Below are 23,103 nucleotides of genomic sequence, written 5' to 3'. Positions count from 1 at the left end.
GACATTTTTTCTTGGCACCAAACCATATTTGCCAGGTTCTGCCTTGACTCTGTATTCCTGATCCATCCAGGGACTCTGGGTCCCTGGTTCATTCAATTTCTTCAAATTCTGTTCTCAGCTCCCTTAAAAGCCATCACAGATCTTCCTATTCTTCTCTGGTTCTGCCTGGAATAGAGCAGGAGGGTGAGCACTAAGGGCAATTCTTTTTGAGATGTCATGAAAAGGCACATTATGCACTGGAATTAGTAAGTGGGCATTGATGTGCAGTTGTATCAGAACCTGATTTACGTCTGTTTGAAAAACCTGTATAAAGTCCCAAACTGCAGGTTTCCCTTTTCTGCAGACCCCAGCTTCTGATATAGGCAACAATCTCAAAAGGTGAAAACGTAATGTAATCTCCCTGACAATTGAAATATTTATCTCCTTGCCCAAAAGAGTGCTAATTAGAATAATACGTTTTGTTACACAAAACCTGCCTGCTAAGATCTGAAGCGTAAGCTGAGCCATCCAGCAGATGCTATGGCCATTTGATTCACTGACAAGTGTTTACAGATGTTTTGAGTGCCGTAGAATCAGCAAGAATGAAAGCTGGAGTTCTGGTAACCAGAGAGAGACCAACTGACCTCAGTCTCATTTTTAATCTAAACCTGGAGTGCAACAATGATACCGTGAGTAGGACAGTGGGTCATAAAATGATTGAATTTTAGGTTGACCATCTGGGGCTGAGCTCCACCACAAATTTAAAGCACATTGAAAACACATAACTTCTTCCAAAGAATCTTAGGTTTAAACTGTGTTGCAGTTTGTTTTAAGAAGTGCTTGAAAAGGCCTGTAGTTGCTATGTGTGGGAATGTTAAGGATAGTAGGAGAGGATATATTGATTTAATATTATCCTTCTTCACTCATGCTAGTGAGCTGGTAACAGATTACATTCCCCTGTATATTGCAGGAAATTAGTTGGTAGATTTGTTAGAATCTCCTAAATTAAGCAGTCCAGTCTGGCTTGTCCAGATTGGATTTGTTCCTGGTAAATCCCCTTTGTTCCTTCTTAAGAAAAATAAAGACACAACAGTCTTCTTTTAAAAGTAATAAGATGTTTACTTACATTCGGTTCACAGTATGATCCTGAAGGCAGGCTTTAGCTTGTAGTTACAGAAGAGAGTGTGGATTCATCCCATATGTGGACTGAGCCCATGTGCTGCTGGCTGAAAGCCAGCAGACATCAAGATGGAATAAAGCAAAGAAGGAGTGAGAGGAAGAGGGCAGCATGCCAGCATCACTCCCACCTACTTGGTCACATGCAGGGGGAGGGTGCTCCAGACCAGGTGTGACAGTAAGTCCTCCTGGCTGGAGTAACAATCCCCTGTGTGTCTACTATGGGCAAACAGGAAATGTTGCACTATGGACATATCAAGGAAGAAAGTGGCTGAAATATTTTCAGTGGGGATAGGTCCATCAGTTTAAGGGCTAATCCAGCAATCATAATCAAGTGGTGGATTGGGAAGAATTGCTGAATAGATTTGATTCAGAACCTATGGAAGTTAAATAACAAACAAGGATATAATGTGGCATCAGCTGTAAAGCTCTAAATGATGTGGCCTCGTTACCTGAAATACTGCCTCCTCTGGGGCTTGAGATCTTCACCAGAGATCATTAACCAGGTTCTCCCACTTAAAGAAACAAAGTGAGTGGTTACTAAGAAAACAGTCCTTTTTAGTGATGGTGTCTCAATTAGAAAATGCCTACCCCAACAAGACTCATCTGGTGCTTACATTAAGATCCTTTTCATACCAGCTGATGAGCTTTTATTCTCCAAGCATTATGTTCTTGTCCTTATTTCTACTGGGTTTAAAATGCTGTTATACCACTTGTGCCGGTTTTTAGGCAGGAAAGTGATTGGTTTTCTTTCCAAATGTTTTCAATGTTTTAATGAATGTTTTAAGATTTGAAGTGTACACTGTTCAAACTTAGCGTGAACCTCCCAAAGGACGGTGTTGATTGGACAATCAACCACTGTTCTGAATAAATAATTAACAACTTGGCAAAAATAATAATAATGCAGAGCTAAAATGAAGGCAAAAGAAAGATGAGCCAGAGAAATGGGAATAGAATATGGAAGAGGGAAAGTGCAAGCACAAAATTAGAAGCTTGGGTCTTTGTCAATTTAAACTCAAACTATTACATGCTAATGCTTTATAGGGGAAGGGGGGGAATATACGACTTTATTTGAGGGAGACAAGTGATACTAGGGGTTTAGAAGAGCGTGAAGGAACATAGGTTTACCTATATTCTCAACCATCCAGAGAAGCAACAGTTGCCTAGAAAAGGCAACAATGGAGGACATGGAGGGTTAACGAAGCCTGAGTCTAAGTGTCCTGTTGTATGGGACAAACATCAAGGTGACTTGTAAAGTAGCCTAAGCTCAAAGGCTGAGGTGTCTATTGGATCTGTTAGCTTGTAAGGCCTGGAAAGTGTCAGTCTGAGATTCTGGCTGTGCCCAGAAACATAGGAAGCTACATTATGCTGAGTCTGCTTACTGGTTCATGGAATTCACTATTGTCTACACTGGTTGGCAGTGACTCTCTAAGGTTTTAGACAGGATTTTGTCATCTGCATCTGGATTTCCCCCTAATTTGAAAAGGAAAATAATTAATTTAGCTGGCTTGGAGTGTTTACCCTAATTATGGGCATGAATGCAATGTTTTGGGCACGAGTATGAGACGATGTGGTACTTGACTGTAATGCTGAGTGACTTACCAATGACAAGATGTTTTGATGGGTGGAAAGTCATGGTATGAATCCCAGAAAAAGGAATGACATATAAGGGTGAAGACAGACAGCTAGACATTCTAAAGTTTGGTGGCAGTGGGTTGAATATCCATCTGCAGCATTCTGAAAGCTTTGATTTTAGAGTACAGAAAGTGTTTTCAGACAACTTACTTCTGCAGAGGTCAGCGCTGGCCCGCTTAAATGGCCGGGGAACAGACCAAAGTGAAGACTGCTGGTGCACAGTCTGCTCCCTGGCCCTGCCCCACCCCAGGCCACCATGGATTGGCCAGAATTCAAAACTGGGTCTGGCAAGAATCCAGGATGCTCTGCAGCAGCCAGGGGAAGGGGCCAATGGCCACAAACAAAATGGCGCGACTCCAGGAGGACGGGGGAGCCACTGCATCAGGTCAAGTGGCCATTTTCAAACAACTTACTTCAACTTCATAGAATGGATGTCTATTTTCACCCCAAGAACATGATGACAAAATCCAATCATTTTAATCCAGTGACATTTTAATGATGGTGTAACGCTATGTGTGGCCATTGAGCTCTCCATTCTCATTGATTTGTTAATGGAAAATTGCTTGGCCCCAAAGTTATAGACCTAGAGGGAAAAAGCAATTGTTTCTTCATGCCTTAAAATCACCAACACTTTCCATATTTCAATGTACAGGTAACAAATTTGAAGAAGAAACAATAACATTTGCTAGAGCTTATAGAGAGAAATAAAGCAAACGGGATCTATATCAAATGAGTACCTTGAGTCAACAGGAAAGGTCAAAGCAGAGTTCCATGGAGATTCAAAGTATTATTTAGATATGACATGCTCTCCGAATGTTAAATGTTGGTTTCAAAAGGAATTTGTCATTCCTGTTTGTTTTTTTAATTATGATTCTCAGAAGCAGATGTTTGGCATTCATCATTATATCATGGATTATGTTGTTAGTTCCTTTTTTTATTCCTTATTATTTGACAATTGCTAACTTCTCAGTTAACTCAAGTGACATCTGCTGTTATCACTTTTGCTGGAAAATAATACAACTGTTGTGAGCGCAACACAGCCAGTCCATTTCGGTGAAAAACAATTCACCTGATCAAAGGATTTGGCATCAAGTTTAAGAGAGTTGGTGTAGAATTGTATTGGTCTGACCCATCAAGACTCATTGGCTGCAAACTCACATTCTTTTCAGTGAGACTTGCCAATAAATATCAGTGCAAAGTGTGTAGCAGAGTTGACAGATCATTTTCAGGAGACACTGGACTGTTGGGGTTGACCTGATGAACGCACAAGTAAAGGTCCCCAAAGAACCAGGAGAACAGAGGCAGCTGTGAGGGTTGGATGTGATGGGTCAGAAAAGGGGAAGTGTGACAGAGCAGACTGGCAGAAATTCTCCCATAATTTAATTTTGGGTAGTTTTATTGCTTGGAATTTGAAACACAAGCTGTTAGCTTGGTCACAAAATGTTTTGCATGAAATACGGCTGATGCTTTTAAAATGGTGAGCTGCTGCTGGCTACAATAAAAACAAACAGGACCGATGTGTTGGTTGCTTTTATTTTGTTTTCGCAACACGGTTTGGCTCAGAAAAGTAGCAGTTGTGACTGTTTCATATTGTCATGACCACCTTTAAGATTCAGTGGTGTGGTGTGTGTGCTTTTAACAAAACCTGGGGTTTTATTCAACATAGTGCTAAAGTGAATATTCCATCAGTGCAAGAATTTCTCCTTGTGCAATGGAACATTTTCCCCCTCTCTTCCCCCCACATGCCTCATAAATCTGTTCTGGGTTTTCCTCCTCCAGATCAGATTTGGGGATAGAGGAGGAAAGCAGGAAAATCCCATTAAACCAGTGCTCATCCTTAGTTGAAGACCACCCATAATGTCTAGAGGAACCTTCCCCACTGTTTTGCCCCCCAGGTGCTGTTGGATACAACTTTTATTATCCTTGATTATTAGCCAGAGTGGCTGGCTCTGATAGGAATTGTAGCCCTTACAAGTAGAGAACACCAGGATGATGGAGGCTTGTCTAGAGTTTGATAAATATGGACATATCAGGTTCAAAACCTGATTAGCCTTCAATCTCCCCAAGTGACCATAGTCAATTCAACCACTCTCAGACCAATTTATTGCACCTGTCAGTTGGAGTGAGGATGCAAGATCAGTTAACATTAATGTTTCCGTACGATGAGATGTGCAAGATAGACGCAGAGAAAAACTCCAGAATTCACAGTTCAGCAATATCTTTATTAGACGAATCAACATGTAGGAACTGGCAGCAAGGTCTATCATCTGTTCCTTCTCCCTCCCCTGATGAGTCCAGCCACTTCTAGCTGTAAGAAGGCAATGATTCAAAGTGGGGGGTATCTTTTGAGAGACAAGAACCTTGCTCTGATGGGGTTGGGCCCCTGAAAATGTGACAATAAGACATTTTCAAGTTGGAGGAAGTAATGCACAATTCCAGGCACACTGAAGCTAACTGTGGTGATGAGTTAAGTTTATTTTAGTGCATGATAACTGGACTTTCCACGAGAATAGATAAGTGGAAATACAAGCTGAGCGATGGAGATAATTAATGGCAATAATGTTTACCCTTCCTTTCATGAAAATGGAGTTGCTACTACAAAACTACACCAACAGAGAAACGCTTGCTGATTTCGTTGTCTTCATTAGTCGCATGCAAACTGTCTCTTATATTCCATATAAAATGGAATCTATATGTTAATGGGCACAGTTTCTCCCTCGCTCCCCTTAACTCAAAATGCATGGCAAAAAAAGCCAGCTACATCTCAAGAAATTATTTTCAGGATAATGGCATTATGCTCAGAGGGTGAAAAAAAGCCACCAGTGGTGTATGAGCGCCCAGAGAAATGGTATGAATAATTTAGGGATCAATTAGCTCCTCATCTGTTAGGAACTTTCCTAATTCTTCACTGACAGCATGTTTCTTCATTGCAGACAGCAATAATTTCTATATTATTTATGAAAGACAACATGCAGCCTTGGCTTTCATCACATGGGCTGGCCTCATTAATCAGCTCTGACGATATGATGTAGTTAAAAGGCTTGGCAGCTCAAACTAATGAAATTTTATATAAGTTAATTTACCCAGATTGGACTGTATGTGTTTGTGAGTATTGATTCATATGTGTAACACTTATGCTTGACTTACGAAAACTGTCTCTTGCTGTAATTGGCATCTACCAATTGGAGGATGAGTCAGCATACACTGGGCAAAGCCTCAAACTTGGCTCCCATTTTCCAGTTTGGGCACTGGAAAAACACTATCCCTTGGCTCCTCTGGGACAAAATGGATTCCTTCATCTGCATGAAATAAGCAGCAATCCCTGGAGCAACTGAGTCAGCAGAGGGGGAAGGTATTAAACAGCAAAGAAGCTTTGTACAAGAACTTTATTTTTAGGGCAGCGATAATATAAGTGAGACTTGCATCCCTTCCATAAGCACGGCTCCTCCATTATCCCTGTTGAGGGGGAACAATCCTTATAACTATGTTTCCTTGCTTTCCCCACTGCTGAATCAACAGCAAAAAGGAAGTCTTGCATCTTCCGTGCTTGAAGCAGGATGATTCTTCTGAGGGGGACCACTGCTATCAGAATAATAGAAGGGTTGGAAAAGATTCCAAGGATCATCTAGTCCAATCCGATGCAATTCAGGAATCTTTTGCCAGAAAGGAACTTTAGTAAGGGATCTCGTGGTAAAGATCTTCACCTCTGCCATGTTTGGGTGGTGGTGTTGTTTTGAAAAGGTAGTTGTTGTGGTGCAGGTCTATGCCTCAACAACTACAGGAAGGTATAAGGTGAATATGCCCATTGAGCATAGATGCTTGCTAACTTGTAGCCTGATCCTGAGACTTAAAGTAAAAGTCATCACATCACAATGAAATGATTTTATGCTGGAGAGTGTTGAGGTACACCTGTGTCAGATATGTCAGTGCATGGCACTCTAATCATAAAGTCATGCAAAATGGATTGGTTTCTCTGGCATCTGGTAGAATCCACTACATAAAGAGCCAGTATTTCCCAGCCAGTATTTGGAGGGGCATCTGAGGATACTTTGTAGACTTCCTTTGCAGATGACTACAGTCCTTAGGAATGACTGGAATAATTTTTCCTGTTGAATAATCAGCTACAAACTCACCATCTGAAAATAATCACCAATGGCTCATCAATAATATCATCATCTTTACAGGAAATCAGTTACCTGTAATTTTGGGTGGTGGGGTTTTCCAGTCCTCTAGCCTGTCTGCCCCTAGCTTCCAGTTATTCCTTATTGAATGTGAACTGCAGAATATTGAATTTTAATAGCAGCAGGTATTTTGGAACACAATGGTTCATTTGCTATGCAATGTTTTTTCCTGTGACAATTAATTAATTGATTAATATGCTGCTTAATGCTAGATAGGCTTCTAAGCAGTTATCCTGGTTTGCCATGGGCTGACCTAGTTGCATGGTACTTACTGATTTTAGCTCAAGGATCAGTGTTAGTATATGAAGTGAAGAACCCATAGCCCTCCAGAGGTTTTTAGACTTCAGCTCCCATCATCCCTGATCATTGACCATCTGGAGGCCCACAAGTTCCCCACTCCTAGTATAAAGTTTAGAGTACATTGGGACCCAGTTACTCAAGTAAGAGAAAGCTGCTATATGATCAGTGAAGTGATGGCACTTCACAGAGTGAGCTCACACATGCATGTTTATCACTGTGCATCACCAAGTGATAGGTTGCATTTGTGTAACAGACTGAACACTGAAGTGTTCTATCATCTGACACCACTGGGTTGTATCCAGCGCTGCTGTTCCACTCACACAGCTGACTTGCACAATAGAACTTCCTCTATCTTTCCTCTCCCCTGTGTGCATCCTCATAATCAGCTCTAGGGGGCTGGAGGACCCTCCAGAGCAGATTTTTGGGGTTCATGGGGAAAGTAGAGCAAGAGGAAGTCGCACTGGATACCAGTTTTTAATCATAAGGCAATTCACACACACAGCTGAATGTCAAGTGATGAGGCACTCAGATCTGGCTCAAGACATCTTGCTGCCCAAGGTGAACTGCAAGATTGTCCCACCACCACTCTTTCCATAAAAAGAAGCCAACTTGATTGGTTGTTGAATCAATTCTATAGAAGCACAACGAGACAATGCAACGGAGGACAGAAGGTTCACTTAAGGGATACAGTACAGGTTGTCTGAGGCGGCCACCTCACTCTGCCTTGATACTTAGTGTTGTTTAAATCATGTTTAAACTATTTAAGCAAAACAGATATTATCTTTCTATTCTTCCCATTTGTTACTAACTTTAAGATGTAGTTATACTATGTAAATATCAGGCATTCCCATCCAAGGGCTGGCAAATACTTGAGGCAGCAGGTGGTCAGATAATGTAGCAGCACAAAGTGATAATTTTATACGTAGCCACCTGTCTCACCACACGAGGAGCCCAGACTGAGAAGGAGCACATTTGCAGAGACTGGCCTGAGTCTGCCTCCCTGATGTCACCTGACTCCCATGAGGACTCTGGGGTCAGTATCCAGGCTTCAACTGCCCAAGAAAACTGCTTTGAAGACTAATGACAAAAGACTGAATGTCACATGAATTCATGCATGCATAGATGTCTTCAGTCATGTTTGTGGTAAGTGACAGTGTTTTTCTTCTGTGGTGGTGATTATGCAAACTTAAATTCTATGACTGTTCACTGAGAGACACAATAAGTACTGCTTTTATTTGCTGTGATTAGCATTGTCAGATTGCAACTTGGAGAACATGCATTTATCTTTCAGTGAAGGAAGATGTGGTGGCAGGGCACATTATTTGGCTGGAGAACCACATTGCAAAAATTGGAGGATTGCAGTATTTGAAGGCTGGCTATCATTTGTTTGCTTACTGTTTTAGAAATTGGGAAAATTCACGTTTAAATGTGCACTCAGTTTAAAAAATCCCCATCCCTCCCCATGACCCTTTGTCTACTGTCTTTCTGTTGTTTGAATTACTGCAAACATATAGCAATGCCAACTACTACAAGAAGGGAAGAAGGACAGATAGCAACAGCCATGGCTCCCTTTATTGCCTTTCCTTTATTGGTGCATTTAAAAGTACATGTACATTCTCCCAGGTCCAACCTGGCAAAGCCTATCACACTTTGGGTAGAAGTCAATATTGTTCTCCTCAAATCATTCCATCTGCACAAATATTCTGTACACCAGGGCCAATTTTGGGGGCATGGTGGGTGTGCAGGGGGAGGCAAACCCAGTTGTGCAAATGGAGGTCCTTGTGCAGGTCTGCTGTTGATGGGAATCCTGCCCTGAACATGAAAAATGAAAGCTTGGAAATGAATTTATTTCACTCTCTCAAAACGTTCCAAGTAGGAAAACATAAATATTTGTGAGTCTTTTCCATTGGAACTTCAACTTCAATAAAAATAAGATAAATCTGTCTCCTGTTATATGAATTTCTAAGTGGTATACCTATTCTATCTTTTTCTAGAATCCATTTTACCAGAATCGTTGGGAGCTAGTAGAAGAACTGTCATAAAACTGTTTGCAATGCAGCTATGTGCAAAAGAAAAGAAATGTATGATGCAAAAGAAATTATATTGGCCTCCCCTGAAAAGGCAGGTACATTCTGGACATTGGAATCAATGAAAAGACTTGAGCAATTGCTTGTTGCTCCTCCATTGATAATCCCAGCAATGTTCTTTATAGTTTTAAGAGCAAGACTACATTGTACATCACAGTTCATAGTTGCAAGGTTACATCTTCCGCAGATTCTCATTGGTTAAGTTGATTTATCAATTTTATTGTTTGCTCTAGCATTATATTTCATTTACTTGTGCTTTCTAAAGCAGTTTGTTACACCTTCGGTCAGCAGTTTTCTATTAAAGTGCTTTAAAGATAAATTCAACGAAGGACACAAAAAAAGGAACCTTTTTCCTACACCTGTTCCATATTACAAAGAAGACTTCTAGTTTGCACCAGGAATGTTAACCACAGTGATCCTAATTTTACAGCTGATTATCCCCTAAGTATTTATATTAAAATATGGATTAATCACACAAAAGAAGAGAATATTATGTTTGTCACAGCTAAAATGAGCCCTTTAGTTTTAATATTTTATTAGTGTTTTTCTTTTGATAATGTGCATCCCAGATGTTGGATCCAGCAACCTATTAAACTAAAGGATTTGAGCACGTCTGTAAACTACCATTATATTAAGCTATTATTTATGCTATTGTTTTTAGAAGTTCAATTCCCACAATTCTTTTGGGGGCAGTTATGACAGCTAAATTAGTATAAAACTCATACATTTGTTTTGTGGTTAATATCCCCCTTATTACCAGCACTGCTTCATTTCTTCTCCTAACTTTAGCATACCCATAACTTGACTTGTCTAATGTTTGGATAGCGTGGAATTTAGAAGAGCATTTATTACCTTCTTATAATAGCAGCTCTGGAGATTATGAGGAGAGGTCTATATCTGGGAGGGGCTCCTGACAAAGGGGTTGCTAACATTAGATCTACCTCAGGATTGCGTGTTTTCTGTGTAAGCAGTCTTGGTCTGTTCATCAAGGACTACTGATTCCCCATTTGTTATAGGGGCTGCCACAGGAACTTTGCTCTTCTCTTCAGAGGAGCTTTCATCAGGGCTGAAGTCCAAGACCCAGAGCAGCCTGATGCAGAAAGAAAATGCTTTAATTTCCCTTTGGCCCAGTATACCTGAAGGAGCGTCTACATCCCCATCGTTCACCCCAGACACTGAGGTCCAGCTCCAAGGGCCTTCTGGCAGTCCCCTCACTGCGAGAAGTGAAGTTACAGGGAACCAGGCAGAGGGCCTTCTCAGTAGTGGCACCTGCCCTGTGGAATGTCCTCCCACCTGACTTTTAGAAGACATCTGAAGGCAGCCCTGTTTAGGGAAGTTTTTAATGTCTGATGTTTGATTGCATTTTTAATACTTTGTTGGAAGCTGCCCAGAGTAGCTGGGGAAACCCAGCCAGATGGGTGGGGTAAAAATAATAAATTCTCCTCCTCCTTCTTCTGGATTAAGATGGCATCTATTTCTTTAGCTGCAAAGATGAAGCTCCTCTATTTTTGAATTAAATATTCATCATTTACTGTGATGGGTCTGCACATGCTTACCCAATAATTCATGAAAAATAGGTGACTCCTTTTTGCACTGGTACATCAGCAACATAGTGAAGGATATTATCCTTCCCATCAGGAGCTGCCTTGATGACTTTGGGGATTTCAGCAGATGCTACTTGAGGTAGCTGTTCCATTTCACAGTCACTTGTAGGAGTCTCCCAGGCCCATCACGCAAGATTTTACAGACAAGTCCTGATGAAAGGTGACTAAGGAGATTAGACATGTACATCTTCAGAGACACATCTTGGGTTTATGGCTAAATGAATAGTTTAAAAGAAATTTTGCAAACATTAATCCTGCCAGACTCTATTTATTCACTGTGGAGTCAAAGGCTTACTGTAAGGGAAATTAAGTGAGACAGAAAGAGGGGCTGATATCAGGCACTGAAAGGGCGGGAAGAAGAATGGCTTTGTTCTATGGGGTCTACATGGTCCAGCTAACATGGCAATTTTGTTTTTTATTCATTTGATATTGTATATACCCCACCCTTCCTTTAAACTGGAGCACATGGTGGCTCACATAAGAAAGCATGAAGCAGCCATCTCCCTGAAGCAAGTCCCACTGATTCCAACAGGAGCAATTGTGACCCCCACTTTCTATTCAGCCAATCCAACAGAATATTAAAATACATTAACCTATTAAACATTAAAAGCTTCCCTAAACAAGGCAGCCTTCAGATGTCTTCTAAAAGTCTCGTAGTTGTTTTTCTCTTTTTCTCTTTGGTGGGAGGGCGTTCCACAGGGCAGGTGCCACTACTGAGAAGGCCCTCTTCCTGGTTCCCTGTAACTTGGCTTCTCGCAGGGAGGGAACCGCCAGAAGGCCCTCGGCACTGGACCTCAGTGTCTGGGCAGAACGATGGGGGTGGAGACGCTCCTTCAGGTATACTGGACCAAGTCCGTTTAGGGCTTTAAATGTCAGCACCAACACTTTGAATTGTGTTCAGAAATGTACTGGGAGCCAGTGTAGGTCTTTTAAGATGGCAAATAAAAGATCGGCTGTGCTCATCTGGTATCCCTTTCTCTTATCAACCTCCAGCTAGTGGCAGAGGAAGCCACTCGGGTGCCTGGGGTGGTGCGAGCAGCCCATAGGGGTGGGGCACACTGTGGGGCCTCCTGAGTCTGCCTGCCTCCTCCCACTCAGCCACTCTACAGCCTGGGGGAGAGAGGCAATGGGCGGACCATTTGGGCAGCGCAGAGCCTGTGTGCCTAAGCCACCGCGTCTCTCCCAGGAGAGACGCATGGCTCGGGCACGCTGCAAGTCCTGCGGTGAGTGCTGCCCGGCATTTTGTCACACACACCCCCCTCAGTGGTGACACCCGGGGCGAACCACACCCACCGTGCCCCTCTTCCTCCGCTCCTGCCTCCACCAGTACAAATACTGCAGTACATTGAATGGGCTTCATTGTTGTATTTCAGACAACAGAGTTTGTAGAACAAGACTTGGGGTTTTCCCTATCCAATAGTGGCAGTTAACAGGAAAATAGGTGAGGGGGTTGAGAAAAGAACAGTGGATGATAAAGAGCCACTGCACTAAGTGAAGCCTATGAATGAGGTAGTATTGCAAAGTGACAATTGCTCCTATAAGATTCAGAAAGCTGCTCCCGTCTGATCAGAAACTTGCTGACTGTAGTGTTCTACCAAACAAAATTGATGGTTTCGATTTACAATTTACATGGCTGCCCGTGATTCACAAGTGTCATCTCCAGAGCTTCAAGCAACCATATATTAATATTCTTCCTATGCTATATTTTAGTATTTTATTCTATACAGCTGAATACAGTGGATAAATGACCTCCTGTTCTAAAGAATAATGCAACACAATGAAATAGTGTTGATTCCCTGTTAATCAATTGAGTGATGTCTTTGACGCATCTCAGTTGGTATCTGCTGAGTTTGACAGTAGCGGGGCAGCATAATAAAGCCATATGCTTGAGTATTGCATATTTTATACCCAGAAGCCTGCAGATATATTTTCCTCATGTTACCAAACTTACAGGAACCTGTTTAGTGTCTTGTCAGGGCACAGAACTGGGGGGACGGGGGATGGGGGACGGGGATGAGCATTTCCTTAATTTTTTGCCTTCAGTTTCTGTTTGTCTAATAAGCCATCACTCTAACTTATTTTTGGAATATAATTTTAGCTATAGGAAAGGGTAATGCGATTCCACCCCTTGGGTGTAGTGCCATATGCAGAGAAATCAAATCAGGGGTATCTGGCAATGACAAACATGCTTGGAAAAGACACTTGACAACAAAACTATATCTACACATGGCGGTTTTCCTGCACAAGTGATGAAAAATGGAATGTGGGCATATGTGTGAAAATCACTTGAATGCTCCTGTCTTTTTGCATGTATACCTGCTTACCCCACTCAAAAGCTTGATCCAGCAAAGATAGTAGATTACAAGTCTTTCCTTGGGCTCCAGCATATGTAGATGGATGAACATATTTAATGTGTAAGCAAGAATGACATCTTTAACTCTTAATATAACTCTCTTGGGTAAATTGGCTTTATGTGTCTTGCAGAAAGATAAAGCAAGCACTGGTTCTCAAGGTTGAACTATGGCCACTTTCACACAATACATTTAAAGACTATGATATCGATTTAAGCAGTCATGGTTTCGCCAAAAGAATCTTTAAAGCTAGTCATTACAGGCAACGAGAGTTGTTAGAAGCCCGCCCCTATTCCCCTCACAGAGCTATAATTTGCAGAGTTCCTTGGGAAGAGGGATTGATAAACCATTCTGGAAATCATAACTCTGCAAAGGGGATGAGGAGTTTCCTAACAACTCTCGGCCCTCTTAAAAAGCTACAACTCCCAGAATCCTTTGGGGGAAGTCACGACTATTCAAAGGGGTATCGTAGTGCTTTAAATGTGTGATGTGAAAGGTTCCCACCTCTCTACGTTTTAATCCCCACCACCACCACCTTTATTTCTGGTACCTTTAGAACAGGGGTCAGCAAACATTTTCAGCAGGGGGCCGGTCCACTGTCCCTCAGACCTTGTGGGGGGCCGGACTATATTTTTTTGGGGGGGATAAACAAATTGCTATGCCCCACAAATAACCCAGAGACGCATTTTGAATAAAAGCACACATTCTACTCATGTAAAAACATCACACAGGCCCCACAAATAACCCACAGATGCATTTTAAATAAAAATGCATGTTCTATTCATGTAAAAACACACTGATTCCCGGACCGTCCACGGGATTGATTTAGAAGGTGATTGGGCTGGATCCGCTCCCCGAGCCTTAGTTTGCCTACCCATGCTTTAGAATGACTGTTTTCTTTTTTTAACACAGTCTGAATGTACAGTGTAATTCTGTACATGCCTACTCTAAAGTAAACTGCACTTAGTTCAGTGGGACTTACCTGGAGATATGATTGTGCAGGATTGCAGTTTAAATTACTAAACACTGGTTTGGAACACTGAAGGCAATCCTGAAAAAATCACGAGCAATTACTTGCATATAATTTGCGCATCTAAGTTCACTGCCTGTGTCTTCAAATGGTTCCATGTGCATTTCCTACAGATTCCTCTTCCATACAAGAAGAAGAAAAATGCTGCCAGGAACAGAAGTGCAATGTAGTCTGAGTTTCCCAGACACCAGGACAGCTACACATTGCTAATCTATACAAAATTGGTGCTGAATGAAAACTCTTGCCACAATTCATGTTCAAATTATCGTAAAATGGATTTTAGTTATTTGGTACTCAGTTTAATTTGAAGCTCATTTGTATGCACTGGTGGGGCTAAATTAAAATGAGGGTCATTTCCCTGTCTCTAGAGGATCATCCAGTGTCAATATCAAGGCACAGGGCTGTGTGCGTTGCCGTTGCAAGTGCTGTAGCATGTTAAGTGGATAATGAGTGGATACTGCTCTCATGTATGGTCAACCTGTCAATTGCCATGGATACATTTTTTTTAAAGACAGCAAAGCCACTGGCACAAAGATCTCATCTTTTTCAAGAGGTTTTGTTACTACATAAATCAGATGCTGGCTTCTATCTGCATTAAGCCTCCTTGATGTGATTTCAAAACTGCCAGGAGGACTACAATAGAGGGGGATTAAGCAGGCTATCATCTCCCATCAATCCAAATGTTAACATCTGGGATCGCAGCGTGCCATTTTATTAGGAGATTTTAGATTGCTGCATAGTAAATTAATTTAATAGACCACCAAGGATAATTGCTAGACTCTCTCATTTATTTGACATCAGCTAATCCTGACGACTATTGGTTTTGCTGAGACGCTTCTATATGCTTCTTTACTATCATCACTGTCAGTGCTTGGAAACCTAGAGCTAGAAAACTAAATTCGCCTCATATATGACCCCCAAGTTTATGGGGCATGTTTGCATTCGGTGGAACGCTCATTTTAAGTCATTATTTGTTGTTGTTGTTTAGTCATTTAGTCGTGTCCGACTCTTCATGACCCCATGGACCAGAGCACGCCAGGCACTCCTGTCTTCTACTGCCTTCCGCAGCTTGGTCAGACTCATGTTTGTAGCTTCGAGAACACTGTCCAACCATCTCGTCCTCTGTCGTCCCCTTCTCCTTGTGCCCTCAATCTTTCCCAACATCAGGGTCTTTTTCCAGGGAGTCTTCTCTTCTCATGAGGGGGCCAAAGTATTGGAGCCTCAGCTTCACGATCTGTCCTTCCAGTGAGCACTCAGGGCTAATTTCCTTAAGAATGGATGCGCTTGATCTTCTTGCAGTCCATGGGACTCTCAAGAGTCTCCTCCAGCACCATAATTCAAAAGCATCAATTCTTTGATGATCAGCCTTCTTTATGGTTCAGCTCTCACTTCCATACATCACTACTGGGAAAACCATGGCTTTAATGATACGGACCTTTGTTGGCAAGGTGATGTCTCTGCTTTTTAAGATGCTGTCTAGGTTTACCATCGCCTTTCTCCCAAGGAGCAGGCGTCTTTTAATTTCGTGACTGCTGTCACCATCTGCAGTGATCATGGAGCCCAAGAAAGTAAAATCTCTCACTGCCTCCATTTCTTCCCCTTCTATTTGCCAGGAGGTGATGGGCCCAGTGGCCATGATCTTCGGTTTTTTTGATGTTGAGCTTCAGACCATATTTTGCGCTCTCCTCTTTCACCCTCATTAAAAGGTTCTTTAATTCCTCCTCGCTTTCTGCCATCAAGGTTGTGTCATCTGCATATCTGAGGTTGTTGATATTTCTTCCTGCGATCTTAATTCCGGCTTGGGATTCATCCAGCCCAGCCTTTCGCATGATGAATTCTGCATATAAGTTAAATAAGCAGGGAGACAATATACAGCCTTGTCATACTCCTTTCCCAATTTTGAACCAATCAGTTGTTCCATATCCAGTTCTAACTGTAGCTTCTTGTCCCACATAGAGATTTCTCAGGAGACAGATGAGGTGATCAGGCACTCCCATTTCTTTAAGAACTTGCCATAGTTTGCTGTGGTCGACACAGTCAAAGGCTTTTGCATAGTCAATGAAGCAAAAGTAGATGTCTTTCTGGAACTCTCTAGCTTTCTCCATAATCCAGCGCATGTTTGCAATTTGGTCTCTGGTTCCTCTGCCTCTTCTAAATCCAGCTTGCACTTCTGGGAGTTCTCGGTCCATATACTGCTTGAGCCTTCCTTGTAGAATTTTAAGCATAATCTTGCTAGCGTGTGAAATGAGTGCAATTGTGCAGTAGTTGGAGCATTCTTTGGCACTGCCCTTCTTTGGGATTGAGATGTAGACTGATCTTCTCCAATCCTCTTCATGGATCACTGCCTTGCCGTGGCAAAGGGGCTTGAATAACTCAGAGAAGCTATGAGTGCAGGGCCACCCAAGATGGACAGGTCATAGTGGAGAGTTTTGACCAAACGTGATCCACCTGGAGCAGGAACCGGCAAGCCACTCCAGTATCCCTGCCAAGAAAACTCCATGGACAAAGACAACAGGCATATAAGTCATTATAGCCAGGGCCAGATTTAGGTTTGATGAGACCCTAAGCTACTGAAAGTAATGGGGTCCTTTATATGTCCAGCTGTCCTTTGTCAACAACAAATTGTTGCTGTTTTTTGTGTTCAATATATGCTATATGGTAATTGATGGACCTAATAGGTATCTAAAGCCATTTGCACATAACAAAATATGTATTTTATCAAAGTAATTGTTGAACTGAAACACAATTAAGAAGAAGTATATGGGGAGGGGGCTAGAGAGTGGGGCCCTAAGCTATAGCTTGTTTAGCTTATATGTAAATCCAGCACTGATCATAGCTGCTGCAATGCCTCTTGTTTCTGGAGTCTAGGGACAACAGTTCCCTTCTCTCACTTTCCAGTCACTATGTGAATAGGGGGGCACCAGCCACCATAACCATATCATCACTTCACTGCCACCCATTTCTAGAGCCATGGCTGTTGCTATTTGTTACCCTTCTTGGGGTCTGTCTTGGGTTTGAATGAGATACACGTGCAATAATGTACAGATATATTAAATTAGCCTTGTTCAACCACCATCAAATTATAAATCAGTATGCCCCTACGACTATCAGAGTGAGTACTAGTGCTTTTTGTGTGTTTTATATTGTGTTTTTCTGCTGTGAACCATCCTGAGATCTAGGGATAAACAGTGGATGCAAATTTAATAAATAATAATAATAACAGTGAGTAGCATCTGAAAAAAAAACATTGTTAGCTCAGAATATGATCAGAATATGGATATATCTAACTTGCAATACTTGGAAACATTCCAAGTTAAGCAGCATTCCCTCAGAGGTTCTTTACACTTTGACTGAGAATATAAAATGAGAGTTTGAGCATGCACGGTCAACATTTTGGAGACCAAATATCCAGAACCTAGCTTGGCTGGGGAGGGGGGTACATTCTGAATATTTTTATTTTAATGGTTTACCTCTTGCTCTTATAGAAACCCTTATTAACTGCTTTCAAATGTTGCCATCCACAAACAGAGCCAAATGAGGGCTGGAGGGAGACCATCTCATCTGACCATGCCCTCCACCTCCTAGCATTAGAGGCCATTGGAGAGGTGCCACACACCTGGGCTCCTATGCGTGGAGTCACTGGTACATACTAGGTGGGTGGGAGAGATGGAAGAGCAAGGCAGCAGCGAGCTCAGCGCTATGTGGCCACACTGGCAGGAACGTAGGATTGGGTCCACTGGTGCAGCCACACAGTGCAGATTTCTCCACCGCCTTGCCCCCCTCCATCCTGCTAAACACCAGCAATGTTGGAGACAAGAGGCAACCCAGTGATTCCACCAGCTCTCCACCAGCTACTACTGCCCCCTAAGTATCCATTCTTTGATTCAGGCATCTGCAAAGGAAAAGCTATTCATGCAAATGCATCTGTGTGAGCAGAAGCCTTCTGTGATTGGGGTTCTGATCACATGGAAACCTTTGTGTATACAGCTGTGCACTCAAGGCCTTCATAATTTCCAAATGTCGGCATCAGCACCTGGAACAAGCTTATTGTATTTCAGAGTATCTTCTCAACAGAAATAATTAGTCCAAATAGTTTCTTACATAGGTTTTGTGTGGCTGTTGCTCCTCCCCACTCCAGATCTTAGCCCTTTAAAAAAATTACCGCTGTTTTTCTTACAGTTCCAGATTTGGACTACTTAAAACATCTACACAGAAGTTTGATACAACACAGTCTCTGTCTTGTAGCATCTGTCTCACTTGGAGATTTTTGACTACATGTCAGTTGATGGTACATATGCAGGAAAAAGCTGAACACATTTCCTCCATGTGAAACAAGTTAAGCTTAAATGAACAGACAGATAAGTGGAACAACCCTTTTGACTACATACAGTTCTCCCCGAGACTGCCTAGGGTTATTACATATCTGTGGATTTAAGATGGAAGAGCAGGATATGGTAGTAATTACATCAATCCTGCCATCTTATATTGCTGTCCTTTTCTATACCATAAATAGCAGCAACTGTAACTTTCATGTGGAACTTTTCATTTCTTGACAGCAGATTCATGTTGCGTTTTTGTTGCCAAGAACAGAAAAAGATGAATCCATAAATAAATATATATAACTTTTTTCATTCTGAAATGTAATTCAGAAGCGATGATAAAATAATTTTAAAACTGTATAAAATCACTGTTAGAGACTATAACAGGGACTTATTGCTTAACTTTCCTCTTCAGTCCTTTTCAATAATGGTACAATATCCAGAAACTGTAGTAATCATTTCCAATTTTGTCATTAAAGAGTATGGACATTTTTAAATGAAGAATTAAAAATATCAAATGATACTTATTTGCTTATATATTTATTTCTAATGTTTCTTATCCATCTTTTACTGTAAGGTCTCAGGGCGGATTGCAGCAATATAATGATAGAATTACAAACAAGTAAAATAAGTGTAACAGTTTATATACCGTTAGTAAAACAATGGCAAGCAAAAGCAGCACAAGGTAAAAATATAGCAACAGCCTGGTGGATCAGGCCCCTGGACCACCTAGTTCAGCATCCTGTTCCTCCAGTGACCACCAGATTTTTATGGGATGCCTGCATATAGGACTTGAGCGCAATAGTACTCTCTTCTCTTGTGGCTTCCAGCAGCTGTGGAGAAACCTCCTCCCTCTGACAGTGGGCGTAGAACATCATTTTATCTTCCATGTCTAATCCTCTTTTAAAGCCATCCAAATAGAGAACCATCACTGCCTCTTGTGGGAGTGAACTGTGTGAAGAAGTGTTTAAACTACTTGGTACTTAAATATTTTTTTAAAAAAAATAGATTGAAAAACCGCAGAGGGGGTGGGTTCCACAAACCAAGTGTGCTTGTTTGTTTACAGTTGTGAACCCCACTTTTGATCTCTCTGCGTTATGCTTTACTAAGAACAGAGTTCTGGCCTTGTGCCAATCAAACAGCCCCTCAAAATTATGCATTCAGGATGCTGTTGATCTCACCAGAAGTCTTCTGTGAGTTAGCATGCAAATCCATGATTCAGTTAAACTGATCTACTTGGATTAACTACTTTGCTCTAATTAACCGCAAGACAACAAGATCAGCTTAAATCCAATTATTTCACCTGGAAACTTGCTTGTGGTTTATGTGCAAAGAAGAGCACTGCTGCAATCAAACACTTGTGAGGTACCTCAAATTGCAGCAGTATAAACTAAACACTCTCGTCTCTCTGGTTGTGGAAAGAGACTTCTTATAATGGAGTTTTTGTATGTGAAATGCCTTAGGCCCAGGGGACTTATGCAGCGCCCCCTGGCCTCTCTATCTACCTTGTGGCTAACAGTCTTATTATTATTATTATTATTATTATTATTATTATTATTATTATTATTATTATTATTAGTACCCTGCCCATCTGGCTGGGTTTCCTCAGCCACTCTGGGCGGCTTCCAACAGAAGGTTAAAAATACATTAAAATGATCAGAACCCTCCGAACTTGAAGCATGGGAAGTCCTATTTAAAAAATTTATAATTTGGCAGAATATTTGGATTATTTGATGTGTATATGTATAATTTGGAATATTTAATGTGATTTGATTTGATTATTAAAGTGGAAAATTTAATAAAAATACATTTAAAAAAATACATTAAAACATCAGTCATTAAAAACTTCCCTAAACAGGGCTGCCTTCAGATGTCTTCTAAATGTCATATAGTTGTTTATTTCCTTGACATCTGATGGGAGGGCATTCTACAGGGCTGGTGCCACTACCGAGAAGGCCCTCTGCCTGGTTTCCTGTAATTTCACTTCTCGCAATGAGGGAACCGCCAGAAGGCCCTTGGTGCTGGACCCCAGTGTCCAGTCTTCTTGTGAGTCCGTCCATTCAATCAAACATCTCCATACCCCTCAAATGTCCTGATTTTTCTGATACAGCCCTGGAATGTCAAAGCCATCATGGCTTCTGCTCTGATCCCAAGGTGCCCCGATTTCTCCTAGCCAGCATAAGGGGACCATGGGGTGGCAGTGGTATTGGGAAGGAGGCATGTGGGCTCCTTCCCTCCCCCCACCATGGTGCCCTTCCACGACCTTTTTGACTACAGCTCCCATCAGTCCCTGGAAGAGAGGCCTGAACTTCAGCCACTGTTGGCTTGGTGCAGTTTCCCTAATGCACATGTGCTGCATGTGCAAGGCCCGTGTTTCATTTTATTCATTACTGTTATTATTGCTATGCATTTATTTGTGCCATGCTTCTCCCCCCCCCCAAAAAAAAACCAGGGACTCAAGGCAGCTTACAGATAAATGTAAGAACAGCTTAAATACACAGAGGGCAGACATGCTCTCCAACATTTCTCTGATGAAAAATGTCCATATTTTCATCTGAGGAATGTTGAAGGGTATGCAACTTTGAACTGTATGTGTGATTGCTGATATCTTCTGGCGTATTGGAACCGATCTGAGGTGCCAGAATAGGGCTGAACGTCAAAAGCTTAAAAAGCACTTCCAAGTCAGAAACAAATCTTCAATTTCAAGCTCCTTGAAACTTGCAACATTCTACATCTTATCTTTTCCAGCACAAAGAAAAAAATCCCTTGCCCTGTTTCAGCAGGAGATAGTCATCTATTAGAAGCATTACATATTTGTTTCCTTGTCATCTGTGTCTTCTTTGATATTATTTGATCAAGATGTTCCAGATTGCTCCCTGGCCTTGGCTGTGCTTTGATTTTTGCTGTAAGACAAAATTGATTTGGTTATCCTGATTAGACCATGCTGTGTCAAAGAAACCAAGGTGAGCCTATTTGCCAAAACCTGCAGGCCACCACGATACAAGGCCAGCTGCTCTTGTGTTATCATCCCTGTCCTGATGAAAAGATGAAAAGAAGAAAAAAGGCAAACTCTGTATAGAGCCAATCAGTGCAAATCTGAACCCAACACTATGAGTTAGCATATGCCACTGCCAATTCTGTATACAAGAGCATGCCCAAATACGGAACAGAGGATTGTGTAAGAAAAATGCAGATCGCTCGGTGTCATAATGTTGTCTTTGGGTACCAATAGATAAAACCTCAGCCACTGCTTGGAAAGGCAGGGTAGAGACTCACTTTGGCTTACTTCCAGGAACATAAGAACTTAAATAGAGTCTGCTGGAATAGGCCAATGGCCCATCTAATCCAGCTTCCTGTTGTCAAAGAGACCAGAACTGTAAGGGAATGTCACCAAGCAGGACCCGCAAATACAGCAGCACTCTCCCCTTCTGTGTTTTTCAGCAACTGGTTTCCAGAAACATACTGCCCACAGAGGCAGAATATAGCCATTGTGGCTAGTAGCCACAGCCTAATCTTCCTTAAAAGGCATCCAGATCATTTTACTAGGCTAGTACCGTCCATGTAGATGTAACCACTGGATGGTGCAACTGGTAAAAGGTAAAGGACCCTGGATGGTTAAGTCCAGTCAAAGGCGACTATGGGGTTGCGACGCTCATCTCTCTTTCAGGCCGAGGGAGCCAGCATTTGTCCACAGACAGCTTTCTGGGTCATGTGGCCAGCATGACTAAACTGCTTCTGGCACAACGGAACACTGTGATGGACTTGCTGATATGAAGGTCAGAGGTTCGAATCCCCGTGGTGGGGTGAGCTCCCGTTGCTCTGTCCCAGCTCCTGCCAACCTAGCAGTTTGAAAGCACATCAGTGCAAGTAGATAAATAGGTACTGCTGTGGCAGGAAGGCAAACAGCGTTTGTGCACGCTCTGGTTTCTGTCATGGTGTTCTGTTGCACCAGAAGCGGTTTAGTCATGCTGGCCACATAACCTGTAAAGCTGTCTGTGGACAAATGCCGGCTCCCTCATCCTGAAAGAGAGATGAGTGCCACAGCCCATAGTCACCTTTGACTGGACTTAACCATCCAGGGGTCCTTTACCTTTTTTATGTTTGCATAGGCTCACAGCTGATGCAAAGAAAACATTCAAAAATAAAATTGTAACATGATAGAGACAGTCAGTCAGATGGAGACAGTCAGGTTGTGCATCCATTGCACTGACCAGAGGAGGAATGACTGTTGGGAGGAGAGCAGAGAGAAGAAACGCCAGGGTGCATCTGCAGCAGCGGAACCGGACGCCTTCATCTGCCCCAGCTGCAACAAAGTATGTCTCTCCCGTATTGGACTCTATAGCCACAGCAGGCATTGTAACCTTCCAACAGTCTGACTTCACTTCAAAGGCGTACTCCTCCAGTGTCTCCAGTAGAAGAATAAAACAATAAGGAAATCTTA

General features: G+C 42.0%; 1 long non-coding RNA gene across 2 annotated transcripts in view; it reads left to right on the top strand.

The window, feature by feature from the left end:
* Positions 1-9,532, top strand: part of LOC310713441 — a 69,095-nt gene extending 59,563 nt beyond the window's left edge. For both annotated transcript variants that reach the window (XR_014529248.1, XR_014529249.1), the window contains one exon: positions 9,266-9,532. This is a non-coding gene — a long non-coding RNA (uncharacterized lncRNA). The remainder of the gene's footprint in view (positions 1-9,265) is intronic.
* Positions 9,533-23,103: the final 13,571 nt, after the last annotated feature.

This window comes from Podarcis liolepis (assembly GCF_965112155.1).
Source record: "Podarcis liolepis genome assembly, chromosome: 8".
Classification (NCBI taxonomy): Eukaryota; Metazoa; Chordata; class Lepidosauria; order Squamata; family Lacertidae; genus Podarcis; species Podarcis liolepis.
The sequence above is the reverse complement of the archived record's forward strand: the minus strand, read 5'-3'. Positions and strand labels throughout refer to the sequence as shown.